At 53.4% G+C, this 14,136-nt stretch overlaps 1 protein-coding gene across 2 annotated transcripts in view; it reads left to right on the forward strand.

Moving 5' to 3' along the window:
• The window catches only part of LOC147698808 (E3 ubiquitin-protein ligase TTC3-like), a 1,930,429-nt gene that overhangs the window by 1,063,325 nt on the left and 852,968 nt on the right, over positions 1-14,136 (forward strand). The window lies entirely within an intron of this gene.

The following is a 14,136-nucleotide window of genomic DNA, read 5'->3' on the forward strand; positions in this document are numbered from 1 at the left end:
CCGACGCTACATTCAACTCCCGTTCCAGTGCAATGACCGATACTGGAACCCTGAGTTGTGACACCAGCCCCGACATCACATATTGTCGGAAATGGATCCAATAGTTTTATCTGTCTCCAGCCTCATGCTTACAATGATAAAAATTATGGTGATGACGGTCCTTAAGATGGCGATATCGTATTTCTAGGTCTGCAAGATGCTAGTCGGTTGGACACTATATCAGATATTGGCCTGTTTTTCCTTCACCAGTCTATGATAACAGAGGATTCCGCCTCCTTCCCAACAGTGATCAGGAGGCCTCCGAAGTTCTGGATCTCACCCTGTCCACTGTTGAAGTGAGGACACATTTTTTTAACTGAGGTGCTAAATCCAAGTCAAACGATCCAAGAAACTCTACTTCTTTTCAATGAAGCTCTCACTGATGTCCTGTTGGGCACCTGGGCGAAGCCATTGTCTTGCCCCCTGGGTAATAAACAGGTGGTAAGGCAACAAAAGCCTACTCTTGCCAGCTGTCGCGAAGGACATACGGTAAACTCTGCAATGTCTCATTTTGGATGGCCAGGATGCAGTGAAGTACTCCTTTAACTTGGGCTTGTGTGTGAGTAGGGTAATCAGGACCAGCGTGGCATGTCAGTGCCATACCTGGATTTGCACAGTGGACTTCTCTTCCGATGTCCAATAATCCTTGCTGAACATACTCTTCTAGGCTGTTTGAATCGAAAGTGGGCTCAGCTTTGCAAAGATTTTAAGCATATTAAAGCCTTATATCTTTAGGGCCAAGTCCTCCATTTTGACAATTTCCCCAGCAAATTGACCCCTTTCGAGGCTTTGCAGGGGATACCAGCAGAGACAACATCAGTATGTCCCACAGCAGGAACAGTCCTTTTGTGATAAAGACCAGGGATCAGCCACCCCAAGGCCAATGTGCTACCCAAACCCCAGCTTACACCCCCCGAGCAGCTGCTGCAAATTCTCTCTAAATCACACTCAGCAGCACATCATTTTCCACTGTGAGGCCACATCACTTTTTTACCTTCCTGGCTAGAGCCACATCATATCTGACCAATGGGCGCTCCAGATTGTGGAACACGGTTACTCCCTACTCTGTCACGTGGAGCAGATCCCCTGGGTATGCCACCCAAACTGCAACACCTCCCAGAGGACCATTTGTTCATACTTAGAGGAGAAGTTCAAGCTCTCTTGGCTTAGAGAGCCCTAGAAAGGGTGCTGCAACAGAGATCAGACTTGGTTATTGCTCCAGTTATTTACTGGTGCCGAAGAAGAAGCCTTTGTCCCACTGAAAGTTGTTGTGTCCTTGGCACCTAATCTGAATCATACTGAAGTGAACTTTGCTTGTTGTAGGTAGCTGGTTCTGTATATACCATACCAAAGTGAAGCATAGAGTCCAGGAGTCCCCAGAGGTATAGCAGAGGCTAAATTAGCTAAGTACTAACAGCTCTCTTTAAGGTAGTGTTGGTGAGCAGTTAGGCTTATCCAGAGGTGTGTTAATCATTTAATGTATTTTCTCAATCAAGACTGATGGCACAGAATCCAGAACAATTAGGTAAGTATAAAAAAGGTATGCTTATGTTTTATTTTTAGAACCAAGCAGGACTTGGCGCGGGTAAGTAAAATACCCTCTCAAATGCATGACTTCACAAGGCAATGCAGTTGTAGTTTAATTTGCTATAGTTAAATGTTGGTATTGGTTCAAAAAGAAGTTTGCATTGCTCAATTACTTTTAGAATACTTTTAGATGACTTTGACTACTTGGGGTGGCATGCCTAGATACCACACAGAGGCACCTCACAATACAAGGTAAGACTTTTCCTGGATTAAGTTATGACTTTTTCCTCAGTACAAAACAACAGTTCAACACTTAGACCATATTAGGCCCCAAAACTCATAACATGGGTTCCCTTGGGAGAAAAAGGGTTATTGGTTTCCCAGGTAAGTAAACATCTCACGAGTTGGAGTTTTAGGGATTAGGACCAAGGTTCCCCATGGTCTAGGTAAGCATTCAAGCTGTACCACCAGCGGCACTGCGGCGGCCTGGTGCAGGGTGCCAAGAAAACGTCTGGAACCGTGTGATTCTCAATAGAGACCTTTCTGCAGGCTCAGGCAGGAAAACTTTGAAGGCAATCCCCGGCTGGAGAGGCAAGTTGGGTTCTTGGGGGATGCCTGGGCACTGTTGGTTGGGCCACCCAAAACACTCAAAATCTCCTGTAAAAAGGCAGAACGCGCGTGGCGCAAAACGTATGATACTGACCTCAAGGCAGCCTATAGGGCTTGCACTAGAGTGTATCATCGGGCCATATGTACGGCCAGGGCGGCTTTTTACTCTCAGGAGATCAAAAACAGCACCAACCCCACCAAGGTCATCTTCAGGGTGTGTAAGGAACTTACTAGTAAAAGGACTGATACTGCCGCCCTCCAACCCTCTATGACGCACTGTGAGGACTTAGCCTCATTTTTTGTCGAAAAGGTGGAGGCTATCTATAAGTCATTCGCCCAGCTTCCTATTGCGGAGACTAGCCCTACGTCACTGGTTCATAAACCATTACTGATTATTCCTAATCCGACCTTGGATGAATTCTCTGCCCTGACGACTAAAGTTAAATCTGGCTCCCCAGACGACCCCATGAGACCCGTCCAATTCCGGGAATTCGCTGAAGGCTGCTTCCCTGCTCTACATGGCCTTATTAATTTGTCCTTCAGCACGGGCAGTGTTCCTAAAGCTTGGAAACAGGCGACGGTTATCCCAATTCTTAAAAAACCCGCCCTTGATCCCACCAAGCCCGAACACTACCGACCTATTTCCCTTCTTCCTTGGCCAGCTAAATTAGCAGAAGCTCATGCTAATGCTATTTTATCTTCTTACCTGCAGGAAGCAAATATATTGGACAAATCCCAAAATGGGTTTCGTGCAGGCCACAGCACAGAAACTGCCCTCCTGGCTGTGGTGGAACACATCAGACATCTGTTGGATCTGGGTCAGACGGCGGCACTGATCCTTTTGGATCTCAGTGCCGCCTTCGATACGGTGTCTCACCAGATTCTTTTACATCGCCTGATGGAAGCAGGAGTTGGAGAGGTGGCACTTGAATGGTTTCGCTCCTTTCTTAAAGATCGAGCCTTCAAGGTTTCCACACCCCCTTTTGTTTCTGCTTCTCGCCCCATACTCCAGGGTGTTCCCCAAGGGTCGGCCCTGAGCCCTACCTTGTTTAATTTATATGTTCAGCCATTAGCGGAGGTAGCCCACAGTTTTGGTCTCTCCTTAGTGTCATACGCCGATGACACGCAGTTGGCGGTGGCACTTAATGGCGACTCCAACATGGATGCCCCCACCTTTCAGTCAGCTCTAAAAGCTGTGGCCGGCTGGTTGGCGAACAATCGGCTCCAACGTAATGCCTCTAAGACCGAGGTCATTATTTTTGGTAGGGAAAGTGAATTATGGGGAGATCAGTGGTGGCCTTCTGATCTTGGCCCCGCCCTCCCCCTGTGACTGAGGTTAGAAACCTTGGGGTGTGGTTCGACCATAAACTCTCCTTCACTTCCCACACAAAACGTGTGGCTGGCACCTGCTTTGGCACCCTGCAGTGTCTCCGACCAATCTTTAAGTTCTTCGATGCGGAGACCAGACAGATTATTGTCCAAGCCCTGGTTCTTACCAGACTAGATTACGCTAGCTCCCTGTTTCTGGGCCTTAATCAGGCCACGCTATCTCGTCTTCAGAGAGTTCAGAATGCGGCAGCTAGGATGCTTGTTGGCCTTCCGAAGTTTGTGTCGGCCCGTCAGACTATCCAGGATCTCCACTGGCTGCCGGTGGGGCAGAGAATTAAGTTTAAAGCTCTTTGCTTAACTTTTAAGATTCTCAAAGCAGCCTCCCCTCCCATCCTTGCACAGACTATCCAGCACTATGTCCCTGCCAGAGCTCTTCGCTCTGCTGGATCTAATTTGGCCATTGTGCCACGTTTCAAAAAATCTAGGATGGGCGGACGCTCTTTCTCAGTGTTGGCGGCTACTCTCTGGAATTCTTTGCCTGCCCCCTTGCGCTCCATTCCTGAGTTGCTTCCTTTCAGAAAGGCACTTAAAACCTTCCTTTTTACTACAATCTAGGCCCATCTTTTCCACCTTTTCTGTCGTGTTGTGTTATTATTCTCCAAAGCGCCGGGACGCCACTTTGCTGCGGCATCCGCGCGCTATACAAAAATTATATAACATAACATAACATAACACCCAAGGCCGTCGGCTTCAGGGGTGTCTTTTGGCGTCTGGTTTCTTTGCTAGCTCCTGTTGCGGTCGGCGGGGACCCTTCAGGTTTAGGCTGCCGGTGTCGTCTTGAAGCTTAAGGGAGATCGGCGATCACCAGATCCGTATTTATATCGTGTTGGGCCACTCGGGCCGTTGGTGTCGGGTACAGAGTGGTGTAGAATCGCAGAGTTGTAGGAATCAGGATTCTGTGTGTGAGTCTTGGTTTGAGCGAATCCAGTGCTCACGGGAGACAGAGATGATTAGTTGAGTGCAGCCTTCCCGGCTGCTGGACTCGCTGGGATTCTTGCTGTAGTCATGTCATAACCGGGACAGGCCGGGTAGGGCTGGAGCCAAAGCAGTTGGTGTGAAGCGGTCCCCCATGAAACAGATCCACAGACACCAACTCCGGAAACTCCCCAGATTTTCCCAGCTCAGCTGTGACCAAGTCGCCACGCTGCTCCTTCAGACTAAGTCTGGCTCGCCGCTGGATCCATGTCCCCCTCATTTCCTACATATGGTCCCCGAAACCATCAATCTGAAAGAAACACGTTAGTATTAGATTCCTTACCTTAGAATATCCCCAGGCATCAGTCTGGATCCGGAAACTTTTGCGTAGCAGTACCCCTGCGCGTCGGTAGGCGTCGTCTGCAGGCGTCCCCTGCGGCTCCGCGTCCGTCGTCGGTGTCGTGCGCCGTGATGACGTCGCTGGAGTATATAGACGCCGCCTCCGCGCGCTGACGTCAGTTCTTCTTTTTTCCGCGCCAGTAAGCGCAGATCCGAAGAGCAGTACTCCGGTCTTTTGACCAAGTTTTGTAAACTTCTTATACTTTTTTGGTGCCGGTAGGATGCCCGGTTTCAAGAATTGTGACGGTTGCGAACGCACGATGTCGGTCACGGACCATCACCGACTCTGCCTCCGGTGCCTGGGCCCCGACCACGACGTGGACGCCTGCGTCGATTGCCGGGCCTTGACTAATAAGGCTAGACGGGAGCGGTCCCGCAAGCTACTCGAGCTCCGGGTGTCGGCCCCGCGTCGAGAGCGGTCCCGGTCCGGCCGGAGGTCCAGGGAGCGTTCGAGGGAGCGGTCGCGGAGCCGTGCCGAGCGCTCCGGAAGTCGTCGCCATTCATCTGGTTCCTCAGGTAGGAAGCACAAGAAGTCGGGGCGTCGTCATCCTACCTCCGGCTCCCCCCGACGCTCGCGCGACGCGGCCGGGGGTTCGGGTGACCCCACCCCCGCAGCTCCGCGAGAGTCGCCGGCGCGGCCCGCTCCATACCCTCCGGTCCCTGGGCTAGGCGCGACGCCCGAGGAGATTGAGGCGTTCCTCATGGCCATGAGGGCGCTCACTCCTCCGACGGGGCCTACGGCGCCTTCGGGCCCAGTGCTACCGTCCGGGGGCCCTGGCGGTTCGGGTGTCCCTGCCTCGACGCCATCGGGTGCTCCGGCCCCGGTGCCGCCGACGGCTCCGACCCCGACGCCGCTGGGGCCTTCGGGGTCGACGCCGGCTGATCTACCGGCCTCTCCGGCGCCGATTCCATCGGGGTTACCCCCGACGCCGTCCCCGCGCGGCGCCGGTTCTCCGGTGCCGGCTCCGGGCGGCGTCGTCCCCATACCCTCCCCGAATCCGGACGCGGACCGGCGTCGCTTGACGCCGGGCTCGACGCCGATGGGGCCTGTGAACCCCGAGGAGCCGTTCTACATTGTTGACTCCGAATGTGGAGATGATGTAGAGTACGGAGAGGGTTGGGAGGGGTCTGAGGACCCTCTGTCACGTGAGTGTCAGTACGACGTGGACTGGACAGGTGATTTGGGTGATGCCAGTGGTCTGGACGACTCTCCTAACCCTGGCTTTGTCTCGCCTCCTACCGTGGCATCAGAGGAGGGGGCTGCTTATTCAGTGGTGTTGATGAGGGCTGCCAAGGCCTTACACCTTGAGCTCCCTGTCGCGGCCGTGAGGCCTAACATCCTCACTGAGGTCTTCAAACCGCAGTCATGCCCACAGGAGCCACTGCTGCCGTTTAACGAAGCCTTGTCAGACGTTCTTTTGGGCACGTGGTCCACGCCCTCTTCAGGTTCGCCTGTTGATAGGAATGTGGCCAGACGCCACCGTCCGTGCCCGGACGACCCCAAGTTCCTGTCCACCCATCCCAGGCTGAGGGCCGAGACGCAGCAAAATATTCCATACGGTGTGGTCTTGATACGACCGACTCGCTGGGCAGAGCGATGTCCACAACGGTGGCGATTCGTCGCCACGCCTGGCTGATATCTGCCAACTTTTCGGCTGATGTCCAGAATGCCTCGATGGACATGCCGTTTGATGGCTGTCGCCTGTTTGGTGACAAGGCGGACCATGCGCTGGAACGCTTCAAGGACTCCAGGGTCACGGCCAAGTCCTTGGGTCTCTCGACCCAGCGCCAGCAAACGGGTTCGTTTCGCTCCTTTCGTGGCCAAGGAAGGGGAGTCCCCACACGTGCTGCCAGCCACGCGCCGCAACAATCTTATCAACGCGGTGGCGGCCGTGGAAACCGCCGTGGAGGCGGTCGGGGTCAACGGCGGGGTCAGGCCACACCTCCCCCCGCAGCATCAGCCTCCAAATCCTCCTAGTCCGTGCTTTCAGGCCCATGTGACGCCAGTGGGTGGCAGGGTTCGCCATCACCACGCCTGCTGGCGCGCAATCACATCGGACAGGTGGGTGCTGCAACTCGTCCGAAGGGGCTACTCCCTCCCCTTCGAGACCAATCCTCCAGCCATGCCACCGCAGAACCACCGTGTGTCGGGGGACCACTTGACACTTCTGCAGGAGGAAGTTACGGCCCTCTTGGCCAAGGGGGCCATCGAGCGCGTTCCTGGGCCAGAAGTAGGGCGTGGTTGCTATTCCCACTACTTTCTGGTGCCAAAGAAGGACAAAGGGGGCCTAGGTCCTATCTTGGATCTACGGAACGTCAACGGCTTCCTCCGGAAGGAGAAGTTCAAGATGTTGACATTAGCTCAGGTCTTGGCTGCTCTAGACCCGCAAGACTGGATGGTAGCGTTGGACTTGCAGGATGCGTATTTTCACATCCCCGTCCTGCCGGCCCACCGGCGTTACCTGCGGTTCACGGTAGGCCAGGAGCACTTTCAGTTTATCATGCTCCCCTTCGGCCTTACCAGCGCCCCACGGGTGTTCACAAAGGTGTTGGCAGTGGTCGCAGCCCATCTGCGCAGGTTAGGGGTTTCAGTCTTCCCCTACCTAGATGACTGGTTGTTGAAGGCGGGCTCGCCCCAGGCAGTCGTCCACCACCTTCAGATGACGGCAGACCTCTTGCACGACCTGGGGTTCTCCATCAATGTGCCGAAATCACACCTGTGTCCCTCTCAAAAGCTCCTTTTCATCGGAGCGGTTCTGGACTCGGCGCAGTTTCGGGTTTATCCTCCGGAACGGCGGGTCTGGGATATACAGGCTTTGGTTCCCATCTTTCAGCCGCTATCCCGGGTTTCGGTCAGGTTGACGCTGCGGCTGCTGGGGCTGATGGCTTCCTGCATCCTTCTGGTGCATCACGCCCGGTGGCGGATGCGGGCTCTGCAGTGGGACCTGAAGTTTCAGTGGGCCCAGCATCAGGGCAACTTGTCCGACCACGTCTTGATCTCGGAGGGCACTGCGAGACAATTGCAGTGGTGGCTTACGGACCGCGATTGGGTCAGAGGCAGATCCCTCTCCCTTCCCCAACCGGAGCACGTGGTCGTGACGGACGCGTCCCTCCAGGGCTGTGGAGGCCACTTGGGAGAGGCGGAGATCAGAGGCATCTGGTCTCCGGCGGAGTCCCGGCTCCATATCAACCTGTTGGAGCTACGGGCGATTCGTCTAGCACTGAAGGCATTCCTCCCCTTTGTCAACGGGAGTGTAGTGCAGGTGTTCACGGACAACACCACCGCCATGTGGTACTGCAACAAACAGGGCGGGGTGGGGTCGTGGACCCTTTGCCAGGAGGCTCTGCGCCTCTGGCAATGGCTGGAACGTCAGGGCGTGACTCTGACGGTTCAACACCTGGCAGGTTCTCTGAACGCCAGGGCGGACGAACTCAGCCGTCGGTGCTTGATGGATCACGAATGGCGTCTGAACTCGACGTGGCGCAAGGCCTCTTTCGGCAATGAGGAGAGCCTTGGTTAGATCTATTCGCCACAGAAGAGAGCACGCAATGTCCTCAGTTCTGCGCGTTGGAGTTTCCAAGACGGCACTCGCACGGCGACGCCTTTCGGCGTGAGTGGAGTTGCGGTCTGTTATGCGCCTTTCCGCCTATACCACTTCTGCCCAGAGTGCTGAAGAAGATCAGGCGCGACCAGGCCCAAGTTATCCTTGTGGCTCCGGACTGGGCTCGAAGGTACTGGTATCCCGAGCTACTCAGCATGCCAGTCGGTCCCCCGATCCGCCTGCCCCTTCAGGAGGACCTTCTGTCGCAGCAGCAGGGGACGGTCCTCCACCCGAACCTGTCCAGTCTCCACCTCCATGCTTGGAGATTGAGCGGCGGCAGTTGAGGCCATTTGACTTGCCTCCTGAAGTCTGTGATGTGATTCTGGCAGCCAGGCGTCCCTCCACAAAGTCGGTATACGCCTGTCGGTGGAACAGATTTGTGGCATGGTGCACAGCAAAGGCTGCGGACCCTCTTTCTGCCCCTCTTTCCGAGGTCCTTCTTTTTCTTCTCTATCTTGCCCAGCAGGGCTCTGCTCTGGGCACTATCAAGGGCTACCTTTCGGCCCTTTCAGCCTTTCTAAGGCTTCCTGATCAGCCTTCTTTGTTCAAGTCCCCCATTGTAATGAGATTCTTGAAGGGCATCACACACATGTATCCACCTGTTCCGTTTGTGATGCCGCAGTGGGACTTGAACCTGGTTCTGACCTTCCTGATGTGTGCTCCCTTTGAGCCACTTCATTCCTGTCCTCTCCGTCTCCTGACTTTAAAGACGGCCTTCCTGGTTGCCATCACCTCTGCCAGGAGAGTGAGTGAGCTCCAGGCTCTTTCTGTCAAACATCCTTTCTTGTCCATTCATCCAGACAAGGTGGTTATGAGGACTAGACCTTCTTTCCTGCCCAAAGTAGTTTCTGCTTTTCACATTGGGCAGTCCATCACCCTCCCCTCCTTCTTCCCGCCTCCGCATCCTTCAAAGGATGAAGAGCGGCTCCATCGTCTGGACCCAAAACGTGCGCTTTCATATTATATGGATCGCACACGCCAGTTCTGGGTGGATGACCAACTATTTGTTGGCTACGTGGGTGCGAAGAAGGGACGGGCGGTGCATAAACGGACCATCTCTCGGTGGGTCGTTCTGTGCATCAAAGCGTGCTACTCTCTGGCTCGGAAGGAGCCTCCTGTTGGGCTGAGGGCCCATTCCACTCGGGCCACGGCGGCTACTACTGCCTTGGGCCGGGGAGTCCCTTTGCAGGACATTTGCCAGGCGGCTACGTGGGCCTCGCTGCACACCTTTGCGAGGCACTACTGCCTGGATAGTCAAGTCCGAAGGGATGGCTTCTTTGGCCGTTCTGTCCTCCAGGACTTTCTGGTGTAGGAATGTATTGGTTCGCAGACCCACCACCGGGGTTGGTATTGCTGGGGTATCTATTCTAAGGTAAGGAATCTAATACTAACGTGTTTCTTTCAGATGAACAAGTTACTTACCTTCGGTAACGATATATCTGTAAGAAACATTAGTTAGTATTAGATTCCTTACCGACCCACCCATCCTCCCCGTTCTGCGAACTGATACCTAGGGTTAAGGACATCCCTTTCAGGGCCCTAGTTTCAAATGCCACCAGTGTTGGTTCTCACATGGCTCTGCGTGTTCTGGCGCGGAAAAGCTGTGTACAAAGAACTGACGTCAGCGCGCAGAGGCGGCGTCTATATACTCCAGCGACGTCATTACGACGCCGACGACGGACGCGGAGCCGCAGGGGACGCCTGCAGACGACGCCTACCGACGCGCAGGGGTACTGCTACGCAAAAGTTTCCGGATCCAGACTGGCGCCTGGGGATATTCTAAGGTAATGAATCTAATACTAACTAATGTTTCTTACAGATATATCGTTACCGAAGGTAAGTAACTTGTTCGTCAAGCCCTAACCCCCCTTCTTAATACTGTAATAAACTCCGGTCAATTCCCCAGCAGTTGGAAGAAGGCGTGTATCAGGCCCATCCTCAAAAAGGAGACCCTTGACCCCAAGGAAGCCAAGCATTACCGCCCTATATCATGCCTGCCCCTACCTGCCAAAATTCTTGAAAATGCAATGAATCAGGAGCTAACAAAACACCTTGAGGACAACCACCTATTAGACCCCACGCAGCATGGCTTCAGGGCCTGTCACTCAACGGAAACTGCCCTGATCATTGCATCTGATGACATTCGTCAATCTATGGATAAAAGAGGCAGAGCCGCTCTGATCTTACTAGATTTGACAGCGGCGTTTGACACCGTGAACCACGACGTCCTCTTAAACAGACTAACAACGTTGGGCATCTCCCACACCGCCCTAAAACTGCTCCAGACCTTTCTGCAGGCACACATTCACCAAATCCACTGGGATGGTCTCCTCTCCGAGGAGTTCCTACTACCATGTGGAGTCCCCCAGGGGTCGGCTCTGTCACCAACTCTTTTTAATCTTTGTTACACCCCTTGCTGCATTGATAAAATCCCACGGCCTACATTTAGTTTCGTACGCCGACAACACACAACTGGTGGTCTCATTGGCGCAGACAGTAGAAGCCACTGCCAACGGTTTCAGAAGCTGTCTGTCAGACATAATAGCATGGATGAACGCTCACTTCCTCAAACTTAACACCGAAAAACGGAGGTGATCCAGTTTGGCCAAAAACCCTCCATCTGGAACGATCACTGGTGGCCTCCAGAAGCTGGTGCATACAAGCCAACAAGGTCAGAAACCTTGGTTTCATAATGGACAAGGACCTTTCTTGCACAGCCCAAATCAACCAGGTCACTTCGTCCTGTTTCTTCACACTGAAGGTCCTTCGAAAAATCCTGCCTTACATCACTTTCGCCTTGAGGGAAACTGCAGTGGGAGCTCTGATTATGTCTAGGGTAGACTACTGTAATGCCCTATACATAGGTGCCGGCGAAAAACAACTTAACCGACTCCAGTCCATCCAAAACGCAGCAGCCAGAGTGCTGCTTAATCTCCCCAAACGACATCCCACCTCTAAAGCAATAAGCGAACTCCATTGGCTTCCAGTCAGGAGAAGAATCCAATTCAAGGTCATGTGCTTGGCCCACAATTCCCTCTATGGGCAGACCTCTAAACAGCTCTCCAATCTCCTCTCCTCCTATGTACCTGAGCGCTCACTTAGATCCAGCTCCCAAAATCCACTTCACATCCCTAGGATTAAGAGAGTCCGTTGGGGCGGCAGATCCTTCTCCCATCAAGTCTCAAAGCTCTGGAACAGTCTACTGTGAGAAGTTGGCCTGATAAATGATGCTCACTAGTTCTAGTGATCACCTTGTATCAGTCCAAACAACCCTTATGGTGATTGGTTGTAAGTCAACCTTATAGACCCGCTATCCTAATGGTAGCATGGACAAAGCAGTCTTAGGCTGAACTCTATTGGCATGTGAAGACAGCTGTTTTACCACATATAACCCCTTGAATACCACATGAAAGGACACCACACAGGTTGTTATGAAAATAAACAAGTATTTATTAACTAACATACACCTCTGAACTTTTTATGAGGTCAGAGGGCTATGCACATGACAAACTCTTAGGAAAAATACGTTTAAGTTGCACGATTTACAATGGTGCCCTAGGGGCACGACAAACCATATACTAAGAACAATGGAATGCGAGGGAAAAAAGTACTGTAAGAAGATCCAGAGGCTGGAGGATCGCTGGGACTACGCTACTGACTAGGTAAGTACGGAGCAGGAGGCCCACGGGACTCACGTGCAGAGTGGAAACTCTCACGCGGGATGCGTACCAACGTCTATGGATGCTACAGTTTACAAAGTTACGGATTCCGGGCGAACCCAGCTGGATGGAGGGAAAACAGTGGACCTGAACACTAGGATAGTGAACACTGACTTCAGCACCTAGAAGCTTTAGTTACCTAACCCACAGGCTGCAGGTGCATAGGGCTGAAGTGGTGTCGGGTTTGCTGCATTGATCCCGGTGATGCCTGAAACAAGGAGTTACTGGCAGGCAGCCAGATGGAGGAGTCCGGTGGTTCCAAGGATGGAACTAGGAAGAAGTCCTGAAAGGGAAGGGGACAGAGTCTCGGTCACTAGCCAGTGACGGTGATGGAACCAGGAGGGAACCAGATGCTGTCGCCGCAGTCAGGTGGAGGATGGGACACTTCTCTCTGTAGCTGCACGGACCAGGAGCTGTTCTCTATGACCAGGCTGGAGGCACGAGCTGTCCCACGTAGTCTGCTGCTGTTGGCGGTGTTGGATCGTCGATCTGGTCAACAGGCTTTGGCAAGTGCAAGCCACGCGGTGGAACAAAGATGGTGTCTGGTGCGGACCAGGAGGGTCCCGGGTGCTTCTCGTTCACAGGGAAGCAAGGGCCAGTCTGGGGGACCAGACCAGCGGTGTTGAATTCTTCGGGTCGTCGTCTCAGAGGTCACTAGCCAGCCGGCAAGTGACCAGACAACAGGACAAGCAGCAACCAGGCAAAAGGGCCCCACGCAGATCTCGTGGATGCTGGGGGGCTGGTCTTTGGTGGAGGAGCTGCGTCGGTGTGGGGCTTCTCAGACCCCAGTGCACTCACTCGAGGATCCCTCAGCGGCCGTGCTGGAAGCGCTGTGCAGGTTTCTTCAAGATGGCCGTCTCCAAGTTGCTTGTCGCACCCATGGGTCTCAGCTGTGCTGTGGATGTGGGTAGAGGCCAGAGGAGTCTGGAGGTCCGGGTCTCGTCGAGCTGGGTCGTCGGGTTCCAGGAAGGAAGGACTTGCAGCAAACCGAACAGGAGCTTGATGGTGCCTGCGAAGCAGGATGGTCACTCCCTGACCATAGGGGAGATTCTTCAGTCTTCTGATGTTCAGGAGGTCAAAGGTCAAGAGTTCTTCGTGGAAGTTGTCAAGATTAATCTAACTTGGAATGGGACCAGCTCCTACCTTTATTCAGCTAAAGGGGGCTGCAATACGACTAGGTCCCTCCCCTGGGTGGGACCAGGAACGGGGGTGGTTACACCCCCTATCCTTTGTCCGGTCTTGCGCCAGCTCTGGGGCTGGAGTGCCCCAGGAACTGGTTTAGACCGGAGTATGCACAGGGACACCTTGTGTGCCCCAGGCATATCTCATTCCTTTCAGCCCTGTCCTACCTAATACACAAAATCCTGTCTGGGGTGGTGCTAGCACCTCCCAAGACAGGAAACCCTTTGTCCGAGCCTCCCTCGCTGGAAGGACTCCCAGCAGCAGGAGGTCAGACTTGTGTCTGTGGTGGTAGCATCCATTTTGTGATGCTGAGGCTCGAGTTAACTTTAACCGGGGTTCACAGTTACATACATGTTGTGTCCCTCTAGAAGGGTGGAATGCTACCCCAGTCGCCAGAATTGGCGAGGGGGTAGTATTCCAATTCGTATGACACCCTACTCGACATGTTTTGATAATGCTATACCAAAGTTAGCATTTGACAGCGAGGTTCATAATGCACTTAAGAGTATATGGTATAGCGTTATCATGGAACAGCTATTAGGACTTGGTTCCGCAAGCTGCAAACGGGCTCAGCTCATGCCAGAGCACCATCTCACATAATTTCAAGCACTCTGCCTTCAGGATTGATAAGGCCTGCCATAGGAGTGACTGATAGGAATTTATGTGTCCATTTTAGGGTTAGATATAGGGATACTATATCTAAAACAAAGGGTGATTACACCACCTTGCCCCAGCTGTCGTGCAGCCAGTTGTGT

The sequence above is a fragment of the Lissotriton vulgaris genome, chromosome 8 (assembly GCF_964263255.1).
Source record: "Lissotriton vulgaris chromosome 8, aLisVul1.2, whole genome shotgun sequence".
Taxonomy (NCBI): Eukaryota; Metazoa; Chordata; class Amphibia; order Caudata; family Salamandridae; genus Lissotriton; species Lissotriton vulgaris.